This window comes from Dermacentor andersoni, chromosome 1 (assembly GCF_023375885.2).
Source record: "Dermacentor andersoni chromosome 1, qqDerAnde1_hic_scaffold, whole genome shotgun sequence".
In the NCBI taxonomy this organism is placed as follows: Eukaryota; Metazoa; Arthropoda; class Arachnida; order Ixodida; family Ixodidae; genus Dermacentor; species Dermacentor andersoni.
The window spans coordinates 159,889,952-159,906,106 of record NC_092814.1 but is presented as its reverse complement, the minus strand read 5'-3'; positions in this window follow the sequence as shown (position 1 = coordinate 159,906,106).

Genomic DNA, 16,155 nt, shown 5'->3' with positions numbered 1-16,155 from the left:
TAAGTTGCTATCGCATAGTTATCATCGCTAACTCTCTAGGTATGCTAGCACATTCTTGCTAGTTCTGGCCTAGTGTGCGATTTTTTTTTATTTAGTAAGGTCGAGGTCACAATGGGTTATCTTAGCGCCCACCAAACCAAACTGAAGCATTATAAATATTGCCTCGTTGTAGCGACGCGGAACAACCAAACACTGCCAAATGTGTGAGTCAATAATTCTTTACTGGACGAATGTGTGCCCAGAAAGATTGCAGCGCACCGATGGCTAGGATATTTTATTTATTTTTATTTATCAATACTGTAGGTCTTCTGCAGATCTACCCATACAGGGAGCGGGCTTTCATCATCATAGGCATGTAATAAGATACAACAAGTTCTCAAAAAGACAACAGGAAAACATGAGGTAGATCAGAACACTTTTCAACAACAAGTGCATCAATATTATATTACCTACATGGTTACGCTTCGCGTACACGAAAACAGAAAACCTAGCATTATGTATCGTATGCTATACATGAGAAAAATGTACACACGAAAATAATACCACACTACAAGATACTTTCTGGGGTTTTACAACAGGAAAAGTAGTTATACGGGGTCCATTAGCTGCTCCACTAGAGAACAAAACTGATCTAAACTTGGATTATTTACAGCTTCGCTTGGTAGCGCATTCCAAGCGTTCACAGCGCGAGGGAAGTAGGAAAACTTAAACGTATTGCAATGCGTATTAAATGGCATGACGCACTTATCGTGGTTTGTCCTACTAGACCGACGGCCAGGCGGATGAATATAGTCGTCTTTTCCGATTTTGATGTGTCCGTTAAAGAGGAGATAAAAAAACTTCATAGATGCCACATGACGCCGGCAGGAAAGAGTTGCCAAATGCGCTTGATTGCATGTTTTTGCGCTATTTATGCATGTCTCCGGGTACATTTCAGAGTAATATTTAGTGCTTGCCTAGATTCGAGAAGGTACTACAACACGAGTCGCGTCACCCACCGTGGCGGCTTAGCGGCTATGGTGCTGCGCTGCTAAGCACGAGGTCGCGGCGGGAGTATTTCGATGAGGGGGAAATTCAAAAGTGCCCGTGTGCCGTGCATTGGGTGCGCGTTAAATATTCGCAGGTGGTCAAAATTAATCCAGAGTCCCCTATCGCTACGGCGTGCCTCATAATCTTATCTTGGCCTGGCTATGTCACCTAAAACCTCATAACTTTTTTTAACAATTCGTGCCACATGCGCAATCTGATTACAAGTCTCTTTCGCTATAGAAATGCGCCCCTCCCCCTCCCTGACAACGTTAGAAATGTTTCGTTACAGCAGGCGCACTAGCGCCGAGCGATAACTTCATAACAGTGACAACTCAACGAAAAATGTTCACCGCGGCGCGAAGTGTAAGAACGAAAAAGAAAGTGTGCGATTTTTATTAGTTTTCGGGGGTAAACTCCTTGCCCCGTGGACAGTTCCTTTATTTTTTTGCGGGGTACAGTAAATTCTTTGGGTCTGTCTTTAGACTTCGTTACGCCTTATTGAACTGGTCGGGAATAATCTACTTGAGGGCAGTAATACACCTACAACGAATGGCTACTATTTGCTTAGTCCCTGAGGGGTATATGTTTACGCTTTTCTTGTATAGTCCAGTTTATACTTTGAGGGCATAAATTTATGCCAAGTATCTATACACATGTTCCCTCTCATCAGGCTTACAGTTATGCCATTGAGACGGACTAACGTTGTCACTGTTACTTGGGTGCAACCTTGCCCTTCCATAAAGGTGCATTGTTATGCTGGCAAGACATTTTGTAATGCTGAGGGACTACACAATCTCGTCGCAAACGGGAAACGGTAGTCCTCAGTTTCTTAACGCTTCCAATGAGAGCTCAAACCCAGCTCTGTGAGGGAACAACTCGGACAAGGACGAGCACAAACGAAGGAGTCTGAACAAGTGAATCCCGAACTATCAACTGGAGCTCATGTTGAAACGCATGGCAGCAGAAAACGAAACAAATGAACACACGATTATACCTTCGTGGAAGAACGTGCGCAGGTGCATGTTGTTTGAAACAATGAACAAAAAGAAATTTGGGGAAAGAAATGTTCGAAATTGTTTAATTAAAATATTGTCAATTAAAGTAAAAATTCACTTCGAGATAAATTACCGTTCTTAAACAGCCAAATGTACGCTTTTATTATTTCTAGGCAAATAAATGGGAACTGTCTTTTAGGACCTCTCTGGTCCTGTCATTCAACCAAATCCTATTCCCTCACATAGAAACGTACAGAAGCAAGTTTAAAGACACGCTGGCGCGTAACCTGAAACAAGCTACAAGGTCAGAAAAGAATAGTAATACTTTTAACCAGTAAATTCTTTATAAACACTGTTTGCCTATGAGAGAAAATGTAGTGGGCATCGCCCATGATGCCAACCTCTACTGCACAGACGTTTAATAAAAAAAAAACTGCATTTAATCATTCGCGCCAAAGAATATGAAATCACGACGTCCCTTCCGCTTCCGGGCGTGCTGTCATACATTTAATGTCAAGAGCCTGGCTCATCCCAGCCGTAGAGTTTCCTACAATTACTAGAGGGAACTCTGGCACTGCGATCATTCAACCACCATGGGGACGATGTGTAACACATGGATGTGTCTGATCTTCCTGCTTAGGGCTTCAGACGTTCTTGTCACTTCGTTTATTACGTTTATCGGGGCCTCAATTGGCCTAAAGTTGGAATTAATTTATACTTCTCTAAATACAGGAGCTGATAAGATTCTGCAAGCACGCATAATCCCCGCTAATTGTAGTGGCTCGGCTTCTCCATGCGTCCGTGGCGAAAAAAAATGTGAACAGTCCATTTCTAAGAGTGATGTTACAACTTCGATTAATCAGTTACCTTCCAAAAATAATTGTGTCGTTATCTGTCAAAGATGCGCCAACGGCTCCTTGGGGCTTCTTGACGAAGGTTGTTAAAGGTTTTCAATTTCTAAAGGCTCGCTTTAGTATGGATTATCTATTCAGTATAGTGTATTTTGTTTTGACTTTATCCTTCGCCGATTCCACGTCTCCATAAAAGCTTTCGACTTCCTGGACATCATGACTGGATGTAAGGGCGTAGACCTGTACGACCTTCAATTTAATGTACGACCTCTTATTAAGTTTCACAACAAGACCTGCCACCCTCTCGTTAATGCTATAGAATTCCTGTATGTTACCAGCTACATCCTTATTAATCAGCAATCCAACTCCTAGTTCTTGTCTCTCCGCTAAGCCCCGGTATCACACGACGTGCCCGCGTTTTAGCACTGTATATGCTTCTTTTGTCCTCCTAACCTCACTGAGCCCTATTATATCCCATTTACTACCCTCCAATTCCTCCAATAACACTGCTAGACTCGCCTCACTAGATAACGTTAAACGTTGCCAGGTTCAGATTCCAATGGCGGCCTGTCCGGAGCCAGGGAATTCTTTGCACCCTCTGCTGCATCACAGGTCAGACCGCAGCCGTGGTCAGTTGCTTCGCGGCTGCTGGGGACTGAGGGCCGGGTTTGATTGTTGTATTCATATAGGAGAGGTTAGTGCTAGTACTGCTCCAGGGTGGCCAATCCTGCTCTGGTAAGAGAGTGCGTTGCCGTTTCTGGTCACCGGGGTCAGGCCGCACTCCAGGCCTGTTTGTGCAATTTTATCAACACGCGGATTTCTTTTATCTGGTAGAAAATTGCGCGGCACCGGGATTCGAACCACGGTCCTCTTTGCACGCGAGGCGAATACTCTACCTCTTCGCCACCGCAGGAGTTGCACGCCTCATTTAACCTACAGTGGGGCCTTCTTCGATCAGTCAAGGTCGACCAATCTGAGCTCAGTTAAACCGCACAGATGGCACTCAACTGGAGAAACCTGGTAGTTATGACCTGCACATGAGTGGCCATACATAATAGAGGGGAAAAAAATTTACAAGTGTTTCAAGAATTTTTTTTAAGAGGGTCCCCATGCGGACAGTCGTGGCGAAGATATGCAATTCCCTGGTATAGTGATAAACTAGAAGAAAAAGAGATTAAAAAAAAGCAAAAAAGAAAAACAAAAAAAAGGAAGAGAACAGGGGATTTGAACTCGTGACCCTTGGATGTTGCCCGGAGAGATAGCTCAGTCGGTTGGTCCGTCAGGCCCCAGGCTACATTGAAGCGGCATAGCTCCTGTCCAGAGCCTCGTACTTACGTGGAAAGAGACTGATGTCCGCGATGGCCGATTCCGAGTGGTTGGAAGGCATACTTTCTTGGAAAAATGGCCGCCCGTCGATGAGAGGGAACTGGAGCGGCTCTAGAGACTAGGAAAAGCTTGAGCAGGTGCTAGGCGAGCGCGGCCCGATTAGCGTGGGAAGCTCGCCCGAGTAACTATCCCAAGGAGTGCTGCTCACGAGAGCGAAATGCCTTTGCCTAATTATAATAACCCTAATATGACTACTTTCGAAAAGAGAACGGCCCTGAGGGCTCTACTACGCGTACTATGACTGACAATTTTCTAAATATATATACATATATATATTCTCATTTATGGGATCGAATGCGAGCGCTGTTGCTTTGTCTCTGCGTACTCCTCAATAAAAATATCGAGTGCGCACGTCCGTATAGCTGGCGACGGCGGAGACTGAAGCGAAGAGGGGCAACCCGTAGAGTTTCATGCAATAATTACTAGAGGGAACTTTGGCGCTGCGATTGTTCAGCCACCATGGGAATGATGGAAAGTAGACGGATTTGGCTGATCTTCGGGCTTGTGGATTGAGACGCTCCTGTGGCTTTGTTTATTATACAATTCATCTGCCTTCATTGGCCTAAATTTCAGAGCAACGTATACCTCTTTAAGTGCCGAATACTCTGTGAACACATACAACTGCTACTAACTGCAGTGGTTCAGGCTGTGGAAGTTACCCAATCAAAACGCGCCAGACGTCTCAACGCGCTGACTTGCCCGCGAGAAATTCATAAGGGCGTATGTCGATGCATGCGTCCGGGGCATAATGGTTTCAATATCGGGCTTGTGTACTGAAGTCCTGTGCTGAAATCCTGCCATCGAAGATTTTTACTCATGTTTATGTTAAGAGAAAGAGTTGAAGGGAGGAAAAGAAAAGAAGAAAAGGAAAATTACTGAAGCATAATTGCAGCGCTGTGGTTCTAAAGCGCACCCGAGGTAGAGAAACGGAAGGAGATATAGACGTGCGTGGCCATGGTACGCGACTTCAATACCAGGGTAGGCAAGAAGCAGGCTGGAGACAAGTCAGTGAGGGAATATGGCATAGGCTGTAGGAGTAGCAGGGGAGAGTTATTAGTAGAGCTTGCAGAACGGAATAATATGCGGATAATGAATACCTTCTTCCGCAAGTGGGTTAGCCGAAAGTGGAGCCCGAATGGCGAGACTAGAAATGAAATAGACTTCATATTTTGCGCTAACCCTGGCATCATACAAGATGTGGACGTGCTCGGCAATGTGCGCTGCAGTGACCATAGGATGGTAAGAACTCGAATTAGCCTTGACTTGAGGAGGGAACGGAAGAAACTGGTACATAAGAAGCCAATCAATGAGTTAGCGGTAAGAGGGAAACTAAAGGAATTCTGGATCAAGCTACAGAACAGGTATTCGGCTTTAACTCAGGAAGAGGACCTTAGTGTTGAAGCAATGAACGACAATTTTATGGGCATCATTAAGGAGTGTGCAATAGAAGTCGGAGGTAACTCCGTTAGACAGGGTACCAGTAAGCTATCGCAGGAGACGAAAGATCTGATCAAGAAACGCCAATGTATGAAAGCCTCTAACCCTACAGCTAGAATAGAACTGGCAGAACTTTCTAAGTTAATCAACAAGCGTAAGACAGCTGACATAAGGAAGTATAATATGGATAGAATTGAACATGCTCTCAGGAACGGAGGAAGCCTAAAAGCAGTGAAGAAGAAACTAGGAAATGGCAAGAATCAGATGTATGCGTTAAGAGACAAAGCCGGCAATATCATTACTAATATGGATGAGATAGTTCAAGTGGCTGAGGAGTTCTATAGAGATTTATACAGTACCAGTAGCACCCACGACGATAATGTGAGAGAGAATAGTCTAGAGGAATTTGAAATCCCGCAAGTAACGCCGGAAGATGTAAGGAACGCCTTGGGAGCTACGCAAAGGGGGAAGGCAGCTGGGGAGGATCAGGTAACTGCAGATTTGATGAAGGATGGCGGGCACATTGTTCTAGAAAGACTGGCCACCCTATATACACAATGCCTCATGACCTCGAGCGCACCGGAATCTTGGAAGAACGCTAACACAATCCTAATCCATAAGAAATGGGACGCCAAAGACTTGAAAATTTATAGACCGATCAGCTTACTGTCCGTTGCCTACAAAGTATTTACTAAGGTAATCGCAAATAGAATCAGGAACACCTTAGACTTCTGTCAACCAAAGGTTGACAGAAGTATGGTTGATATACCATACTCGTGTGCCCAATTGGGGAACGCTTTTACCTACTCCAAGACAACGTTCTGTGGAGTTACGTATGTCTGCTAAATAAGTACCTTTGTTATTTTCTGGTGTTTGAATCGTCTTTAGACATTATTTTGCTTTGTGAAATTGCTTTCTTTCTTTTTTATTTCATCTAACACTCCCACATTGTCTACCAAGAAGCAGCTGCTAGCATTTTCATATAAATAAATTGGCGCCGGTATAAACTACAGACGAAACGTCGTCAACGACAGTATACGAGATTTGTCCCGGACTATGTAGGGTGAGCCTCCCGCGAAGATGTCTGGTCGTGCTACAACCCGTGCGGCTGACGCAGCCAACCTTTTCGTGAGTCCTATTACGGCTATCGAACCCGGCTCCATATGGTAGCGTGGCGGAGACTTCGTGTTGAAGAAATCAGAAGCTTGGATGGTGGGAAAACGAAAACGAACAGGTTTACTAGCACTTGTACAAAACTTATTTACATCGTTGAATAGGTAAAACAGTAAAAGCTCAAGTGTTTAGCAATGCGCGTCTGGATTAATCTCGTTTCCATGGAGCAGAGCGGCTTTTTTTATCTCCGCACTGTCATTATAACACCTCTGTTCAAACCCTCCCTCCTGGCAGTAGCCACTCACACACAGGTCACAACACATCAGGACTACAGCCAGTCAAGAAATACGAATTACACTGTCCTAGACGGAATATCGGAGCGGCGACACCGCAAAGTTCCAGCGGGCCCAAAGGCGGAGGGAGGGTCTGGCCGTGGGAATGGGAGAGGAGATCCTTTACTCCCAACTAGTTTACTAGAATTGAACATGCACTCAGGAACGAAGGAAGCCTAAAAGCAGTAAAGAAGAAACTAGGAATTGGCAAGAATCAGGTGTATGTGATAAGAGAGAAAGCCGGTAATATCATTACTAATATGGATGAGATAGTTCAAGTGGCTGAGGAGTTCTATAGAGATTTATACAGTACCAGTAGCACCCACGACGATAATGTGAGAGAGAATAGTCTAGAGGAATTTGAAATCCCGCAAGTAACGCCGGAAGATGTAAGGAACGCCTTGGGAGCTACGCAAAGGGGGAAGGCAGCTGGGGAGGATCAGGTAACTGCAGATTTGATGAAGGATGGCGGGCACATTGTTCTAGAAAGACTGGCCACCCTATATACACAATGCCTCATGACCTCGAGCGCACCGGAATCTTGGAAGAACGCTAACACAATCCTAATCCATAAGAAATGGGACGCCAAAGACTTGAAAATTTATAGACCGATCAGCTTACTGTCCGTTGCCTACAAAGTATTTACTAAGGTAATCGCAAATAGAATCAGGAACACCTTAGACTTCTGTCAACCAAAGGGCCAGGCAGGATTCCGTAAAGGCTACTCAACAATAGACCATATTCACACTATCAATCAGGTGATAGAGAAACGTGCGGAATATAACCAACCCTTATATATATATATATATATTTCATTGATTACGAGAAAGCGTTTGATTCACTCGAAACCTCAGCAGTCATGGATGCATTACGGAATCAGGATGTAGACGAGCCATATGTAAAAATACTGAGATATCTATAGCGGCTCCACAGCCACCGTAGTCCTCCATAAAGAAAGCAACAAAATCCCAATAACGAAAGGCGTCAGGCAGGGAGATACGATCTCTCGAATGCTATTCACAGCGTGTTTGCAGGAGGTATTCAGAGACCTGAAGTGGGAAGAATTGGGGATAAGAGTTAATGGAGAATACCTTAGAAACTTCCGATTCGCTGGTGTTATTGTCTTGCTTAGTAACTCAGGGGACCAATTGCAATGCATGCTCACTGAACTGGAGAGGCAAAGCAGAAGGGTGGGTCTAAAAATTAATCTGCAGAAAACTAAAGTAATATTTAACAGTCTCGGAAGAGAACAGCAGTTTACGATAGGTAGCGAGGCACTGGAAGTGGTAAGGGAATAATCTACTTAGGGCAGGTAGTAACCACGGATCCGGATCATGACACTAAAATAATCAGAAGAATAAGAATGGGCTGGGGTGCGTTTGGCAGGCATTCTCAAACCATGAACAGCAGTTTGCCACTATCCCTCAAGAGAAAAGTATATAAAAGCTGTGTCTTACCAGTACTCACGTATGGGGCAGAAACCTGGAGGCTTACGAAAAGGGTTCTGCTTAAATTGAGGATGACGCAACGAGCTATGGAAAGAAGAATGATGGGTGTAACGTTAAGGGATGAGAAAAGAGCAGATTGGATGAGGGAACAAACGCGGGTTAATGACATCTTCATTGAAATCAAGAAAAAAAATTGGCATGGGCAGGACATGTAATGAGGAGGGAAGATAACCGATGGTCATTAAGGGTTACGGACTGGATTCAAAGGGAAGGGAAGCGTAGCAGGGGGCGGCAGAAAGTTAGGTGGGCGGATGACATTAAGAAGTTTGCAGGGACAACATGGCCACAATTAGTACATGACCGGGGCAGTTGGAGAAGTATGGGAGAGGCATTTGCCCTGCAGTGGGCGTAACCAGGCTGATGATGATGATGGTGTGGTGGTGATGATGATAATGATGATGATGATTATGATTATGATGATGATGATGGTGGTGATGATGATGATGATATATTCACTGCCTCCTGCCAAGCAGTTTCTGCTGCAATCATAGACACATTGTTTTCTGTTCCCCATTATCGTGGGCCTTATTTGGAATGTTATTACCCAGATGTACTTAAGTGTGCCCGTGGAATGATCATTCCTCCAAGGATCAAAAGCTTTTTCTTTAAGTTACATTCAACAACTCTTCCTGTCAAAACCTCGTTAGGAAAAAAGTGGCTGTTTCGTGCCGTGGTGGACAAGAGAGAGAGAGAGAGAGACAGCCAAAGGAAAGACAGGGAGAGGGCGTTAAGGCGTACCAGGCGTTAAACGTACGAATCCTCGCATTCTTGCCGTAATAGAATTTGGCGTTCTTTTGAGCTACTCCTGTGTTGTTTTCGACTAGTTCTTGGGTTGCATTTAGCCGTTCCAGCAGATTTAGCACGTATTCTACCACTGTTGGAAGTTTAGACTGTGGAAGGAGAGTTGGGCTCACTCGTTGTGTAGAGTCAGAAGTCGCTGCCTCTTTTCCATCGCGCAACCGTTTCCGATACAAGTTCCTGTTGTAGATATGTGCTTCTGTTTACGCAATTCCATCTCGTAAACACATGCATGCGACATCTACAATATTGGGGACCCGGACGTGGCGACACTTTGCAACTACTTGCTGACAACGGTGAGAATGGAATCCACCGGCTACGCCAGACAAGCCTCCTCCGACCCCGCAGTGTTACAGTCTCCGTTTTTCGTTCCGACTACTCACGTTCTGGCCAGCTGATCCCTCCCTCTGGCTAGCGCAAGTCAACAGCCAGTTCGTGATGGCCCAGATAACATCGTATGCTTCCAAATTTCACAACATTGTGTCCGCGCTTCCTCCAGAATTGCCGGAGAAATCCGAGAACTCATTCTTACTCCGCCCGAGACAAACCCCTATGACATTTCGTTGGCTGAGCTCCTCAAGCGTGCTTCGTCGTTGGAAAGGCAACGATTCCAGCAGATACTATCAGCTGAAGAACTATGCGACCGCAAGCCTTCACAGCTTTTGCGCCGTTTTCAGCAGCTCATCGGTGTTAAGGCTGCCTCTCTCGAGCAAGACCTACTCCGAGAACTCTTCTTGCAGAGCCCGCCTGCCACTATCCGCATGGTGCTCGCCGCTACAGCTGGTTTATCTCTAGCGAATCTCGCGCAACTTGCAGATTCCGTGATGGACGTAGCCTCGCCGCCCATTTCTACGATCGCGACGACTACCGCTACAAATGAGTCATCTCGTCTCTCGCTACGTCATCTGCAGGCACTTGGACTTTCGCAGCCGGATAGACCCTCTTTCCGCCCAGATTGCCACCCTATGTGCACGCTCTCAATACTCGTCACGCCGCCGCTCTTCATCACGCGGGCGTTCCTCATCTCGATCGCCGCATCCCGGCGAGTACTGGTATCACCGCACCTTCGGCGCAGCCGCCCGTAAGTGCGCGCCTCCCTGCACTTTCTCAGGAAACTCCTCGGCTCATCTCTAGAAGCGGCGAGCGGTGGCTGTCCAGCAAGCAGCCGCTCATTCTTCGTTTTCGACAAGACGTCTCGGACCCGCCGTGGTTGCTCAGTGGCTATGGTGTTCGGCTGCTGAGCACACGAGGTCGCGGGATCGAATCCCGGCCACGGCGGCCGCATTCCGATGGGGCCGAAATCCGAAAACACTCGTGTACTTAGATTTAGGTGCACGTTAAAGAACCCCAGGTGGTAGAAATTTCCGGAGTCCTCCACTACGGCGTGCCTCATAAGCAGAAAGTGGTTTTGGCACGTAAAACCCTATGATTTAATTTTTTAAGACGTCTGGGCGCCGTTTCCTAGTGGACACGGGAGCACAACCATACATACATACATACATACATACATACATACATACATACACGGTCGTCCACTTCCAATTTGAACACGGCTCCGGGCGGCCGGCGAGCGGCCGGCGAGCGGCCACGAGCGGCGCTTCGCGGAGCGCCGCTCGTGGGCGCCGGGGTAACTAACGCGCCGGCGCACTGGCAGCCACAAGTGTGGCCTCAGCCGCGTCGTCTAGTGTGTGCTGGCGCGCTGTAGCAGACGACGCGGTTGAGGCCACGCCTGTGGCTGCCAGTGCGCCGGCGCGTTAGTTACCCCGGCGCCCACGAGCGGCGCTCCGCGGAGCGCCGGCCTCGCCGGCCGCCCGGAGCCGTGTTCAAATTGGAAGTGGACGACCGTGTACGTGTGTACGTACGTACATATGTATGAATACGGATATGAGACGGCAAAGTGCTGGCAGACTCCTGAGTGACGGACACCAGAGATAGCTGTCGTGCGACTTCTTCGTGGACGAAATCCTTGATTTGCGTTATCAGCGAGGCTTGTTCTGGGCCGGTGGTAAGGCTGCAGAGTGATGCCGCATTTGGTGTGGGATGTCGCCTTGTCAGAGCTCGCTGCTTACGCAATTCATCATAGCTCTGGCACAAGCTGATGACGTCGCCAACAGTGCGCGGGTCCTTGGCCAGAAGCATTTGGAGCGCGTCATCGTCGATTCCCTTCATGACGTGCTTGACCTTTTCCGCTTCCGTCATGGCAGCGTTCACGCGCCTGCACAAATCGAGAACGTCTTCTATATAGCTGGTGAATGTCTCACCCGTGTCCTGTGCGCGTGTACGCAAACGCTGCTCGGCTCGAAGTTTCCTGACGGCGGGTCGGTCAAATACTTCTGTAATCGACGTCTTGAGCGCCGACCACGTTCGGATATCCCTTTCATGATTTCTGAACCAGAGACTGGCCACGCCCGCGAGGTAGAATGATACGTAAGCCAGCTTGTCCGAGTCATTCCATTTGTTGTGAACGCTCACCCGTTCGTAGGACGACAGCCACTCTTCAACGTCGTTGTCGTCGGTTCTGTCGGTTCCGCTGAAGATGGGAGGCTCCCCCTGGCGAACGGTGCCAGCGCGGGACGGGTGGCGATGGAAGAGTCTGCTGGTCGGCGTCGGGCATGGCAGAGGGTAGCGTCCGAGAGCGGAGTTCCAGGATGGTAGAGTGGAACGTTACCCCGCACGGCTCCACCACTTATAAAGGAGGTTTATTGGGGTTCGTAGCGACCGCCGGTTCTACGATGCACCGAGCACTGTCCCCGAGCTCGAGCCTCTGCTGCGCGCTTGATGCTGCCGATGCTGCTGACTGCGCGCACGTTCGTCATCTTCCTTACAGTATTTTTTCTATTCCGCATCGACTTGAACGGTGGGAAAAGATTGCTCTTCTCGTCATATCGGAATAAACGGCTGATGACGGCGCGTTTTTCGGCGACAGGCGCGAGCGGCTGCTGACGAAACGCTTTTTCTGAGCGCCGTCGCCACCCGCTGCCGATAATGTCAGAGCCGAGCAAAAGTTGAAGCCCTTTCTATTAAGTGAAAGGAAGGCGTGGCGCTGGCGATGTTTTTACAAATCGCTCATGAGAGCGCTGTAATCGCGGCGCATTCGGTTGCAAAGAGCTTGCTGCTACGTGGTCTTTTTTTAAACTCCGCGGGCTTTCGTTTTTCCTGATTAAAAACGGCCACGCTAAGTCTATCTCGTTGGAAGTACCTGGGTTGGGCAATATTTGTGAAGCTCCACAACTTTCCTATTGATGCCTGAACGTTACAAGCGATATTTAAAATGTTAAGCAATTTATCTCGGCTAATTACTCTAAAAAAGACGAGCAAAAAATGGTACTGTAAGTTTAAATAAACGCTAACAACATCCACGCGATTTCTGTGCTGTAGAACGCATAGCTTTTTTTCAAAATCTTGGTCAAAGATTTTGAAATATATATATATATATATATATATATATATATATATATATATATATATATATATATATATATATATATATATATATATATAAACACACAGCTGCACTTTTTGTTTTCACCACGGCTCGCAAATGTTAAACATTATCGCTCAGCGCACGACGCGCCTGCATGAATGGGAAGTCCCTCGAAGATTATCGATGGTTCTCTCCGTTGTCTGTTGTCACCGAAGCTTGCGTAATGTGATCGTATGCGGGACGCGTATTGCGTAGTACTTTCTGGAATATACGCGGGCACCAGCGATCACCCTAGAACCTTCGATGACTCATGTATAAAAGCCGACGCCCTTGACCCCCTGATCAGATTTCGACGATCGCCGACTGTTCGCCGTTATCGTTGTGCTTTGAGTGCAGCCTGTTTCGGTGGGCACAGGTCCGCCCATAAAGAGTTCGTTTCGTCATTCACAGTTTTGCTACTGTGTTCTTGAACGTTACTGCAACGTGATATATATATATAACAAGACTGCCACGGCCGACAGCGTCTTTTCCTTTCGTTTTGTACTCTAATAAAACCACTACCGAATCTCCTATATGTTGTTGTTTAAATATTCAACAATAGCTCAACTAAGCGATTTTAAGCAGGCTGTCGCACTGCGCGGTTACGCGTCATTCGCGCTCAGGAACGAACCCACGTTCACAAAGCCAAATTTGACTTTCATAGCCGAATCTGGTTAGCGCTATTCAAACTGATGCTGGGCTTTTCGAAACGTGCATTGCGCCCGCAGTTGTGCTATCTATGCCTTTAGTATGCGTAAATCATTGTCTTGAGGCGAACAATGAAACATTGCAGCAGCAGGCAGCAAGAAGCGTCCGACAAGGTACGCCAACTTCCAGCAAACCGCGGCAGATATACAGAAGTCACCTTCGCAATATAAAAATCGGGCCCCTCGGTTAACGCCCTTTCTTCTCGTTCTTACATAACGAGTGTCTCGAATCCGGCAACATGCCTTCAAGTAGCATTTGCGGGTTTATTGACCAGTTGCCTTCACCCAGAAAGATCACGTACTCGTGACGCCTGCGGCAGAAAGGATGTTCCACATCCGCCGCCAAGGTTTGTTAGTAGTGGCGCTGGCTAACACTCCCAAGATTAGTTCTAGTAGTTACAAATAAATACCCAAGAAAGTGTATGAGGAAACCGCGCCGCAGTAACTCAATTGGTTAGAGCATCGCACGCGTAATGCGAAGACGTGGGATCGTTCCCCACCTGCGGCAAGTTTTTTCATCCACTGTCATTGCCATTAATTTATCATCTCTTTAATTCAATTACTAAGTACAAGTAATTTCCCCTGTGGTTTCCTCGGTGTCTTTGTTTGTTGGCTTCTCATGATATGATTTAAAAAAATCGGGCTCCTCGGTAACCCACTTTCGTCTCGTTCTTATATATATATATAGTTTGGCGAGCCACAGGAGCGCGGCGACCAGCTCATGCCATAGCGCATGAGCACAAGCGCCCGGCTTTGAGCCCTCTTTCGCATGGCGAAAGTACAAACTCAGGCGTATCGGACGAGGCCATGGGGAGTCACCATGTTGCGGCTTAAGTCCCTAGATCGGTTTTTGCCAAGTAGCGACAAGTTCCTCCTCTCCTAACGCGCTTTCCCTTCCGGCTCGCGTCGGCCGCCATGTACACTCTTAAGCAAAATTACACCCTTTTGCCACACAACGATAATCGTCATCTGTCTTGTCCGCATTTCCTTTCTTTAACGCGGCGAGCCCGGTACTTCCCAGTAACGAACGGCATGAGCGTTATCAGCCATGACATAGCATTCCCCAAAAGAAAGTAGCGGGCGTGGTGTTTTCAAGAACGGAAACGCAAGCAAGGCAGATGACGATTATTGTTGTGTGGCAGAGAAACACCCCAAATGGTGTAACTTTGCCTAAGAGTGTACTTCCTAACGCGCTCCAGCGGCGCGGTTGTACGCGCTGTATGCACATGAACGGTATGCATTTGCAGTCACGGCTTTGATGCGAGAGGCAGTAAAGAAACGTGGCAAATTAGTTAGGTACCGACAGGAAGGTGAACGTGCGAGTAATGCGTTCCAGCTGTTATTTACGTGCTGTTTGTCGTAGACAGTGCGAGCGGTGAAACTGCGTAGTCGTAGTGCGGCTGCTTAGTTCGCGAGAGAACAGTGCACGCGCGCATTTCAAAGCGAAAACTTTACTGGCTGCGAACTTGCGGTTTCGCCGTGGCGGTGCTCCGAGGAGGCACATGACGTCAAAACGCGCGCCTCGCCGCCAATATTTCTCTCTCTCTCGCTCCTTAGTTACTACTGCGCATGCGCCACTAGTAGCACCGAGCCACAGGTGTTCCGCTGCTGCGCCGCCCCTTCGGCCGCCGCCTGTGTCACGCAACGTCACGAAAACCGCGATAGCTCCGCATCTGATATGACGTGTACACACTGATTTTGCACGATTGGACTGAACAAAAGAAAGTTATTTTTGATTCGACGCCTTTTCGTCATTAGTCCTCAGCTATTGGTCAGAACATTTAGGGCTGCACCCACTTCACCCGCCTGTAACGCGACGTCACAAAAGCGCGAAAACTCACGCGTCAAAGTGACGCGTACATGTTAAAGATGAACTGAACAAAGCTGAACTATTTTTTCTGAATAACCGCAGGCTACCCCGTTCCGAAAGGAATAAAAGATGGCTACCGCCGATCACCCAGGCGCTGGGTACTCGCACCTGCCGGAGAGCATGGGTTTATTTGCGTATAATAAACTTCTTGCGTGGCCGTGTAACGTTTTCGAGCACTTTCGGCACGTTTACGACCTCATTCTGCCTAATCTTTGCTGAGGATCTGTTTCAGCGTCATTCTTAAGCTTCCGCTGCATGCCGCCGCGATTTTCGACCAGCCACCACAAGCTAAGTAAGGGAAAGTGGACCAATCGCAGGTGCCGGTACCACCTTCTTTATCCGGTTCTCGATTTTCAGTGCACTGGCTCGGCTCCATCGAATCCCTCTCCACTTGAGCGTGCTCCTCAACTCTTGTTAGCCAATTAGATAAGTCAAACAGCTCAGTGTAGGCAATGTTATTCCTTTTTAAAGCAAACAAATAAATTAAATTTTGGGGTTTTACGTGCCAAAACCACTTTCTGATTATGAGGCGGAAATTTCGACCACCTGGGGTTCTGCAACGTGAACCTAAATCTAAGTACACGGGTGTTTTCGCCTCCATCGAAATGCGGCCGCCATGACCGGGATTCGATCCAGCGACCTCGTGCTCAGCTGCCCAACACCATA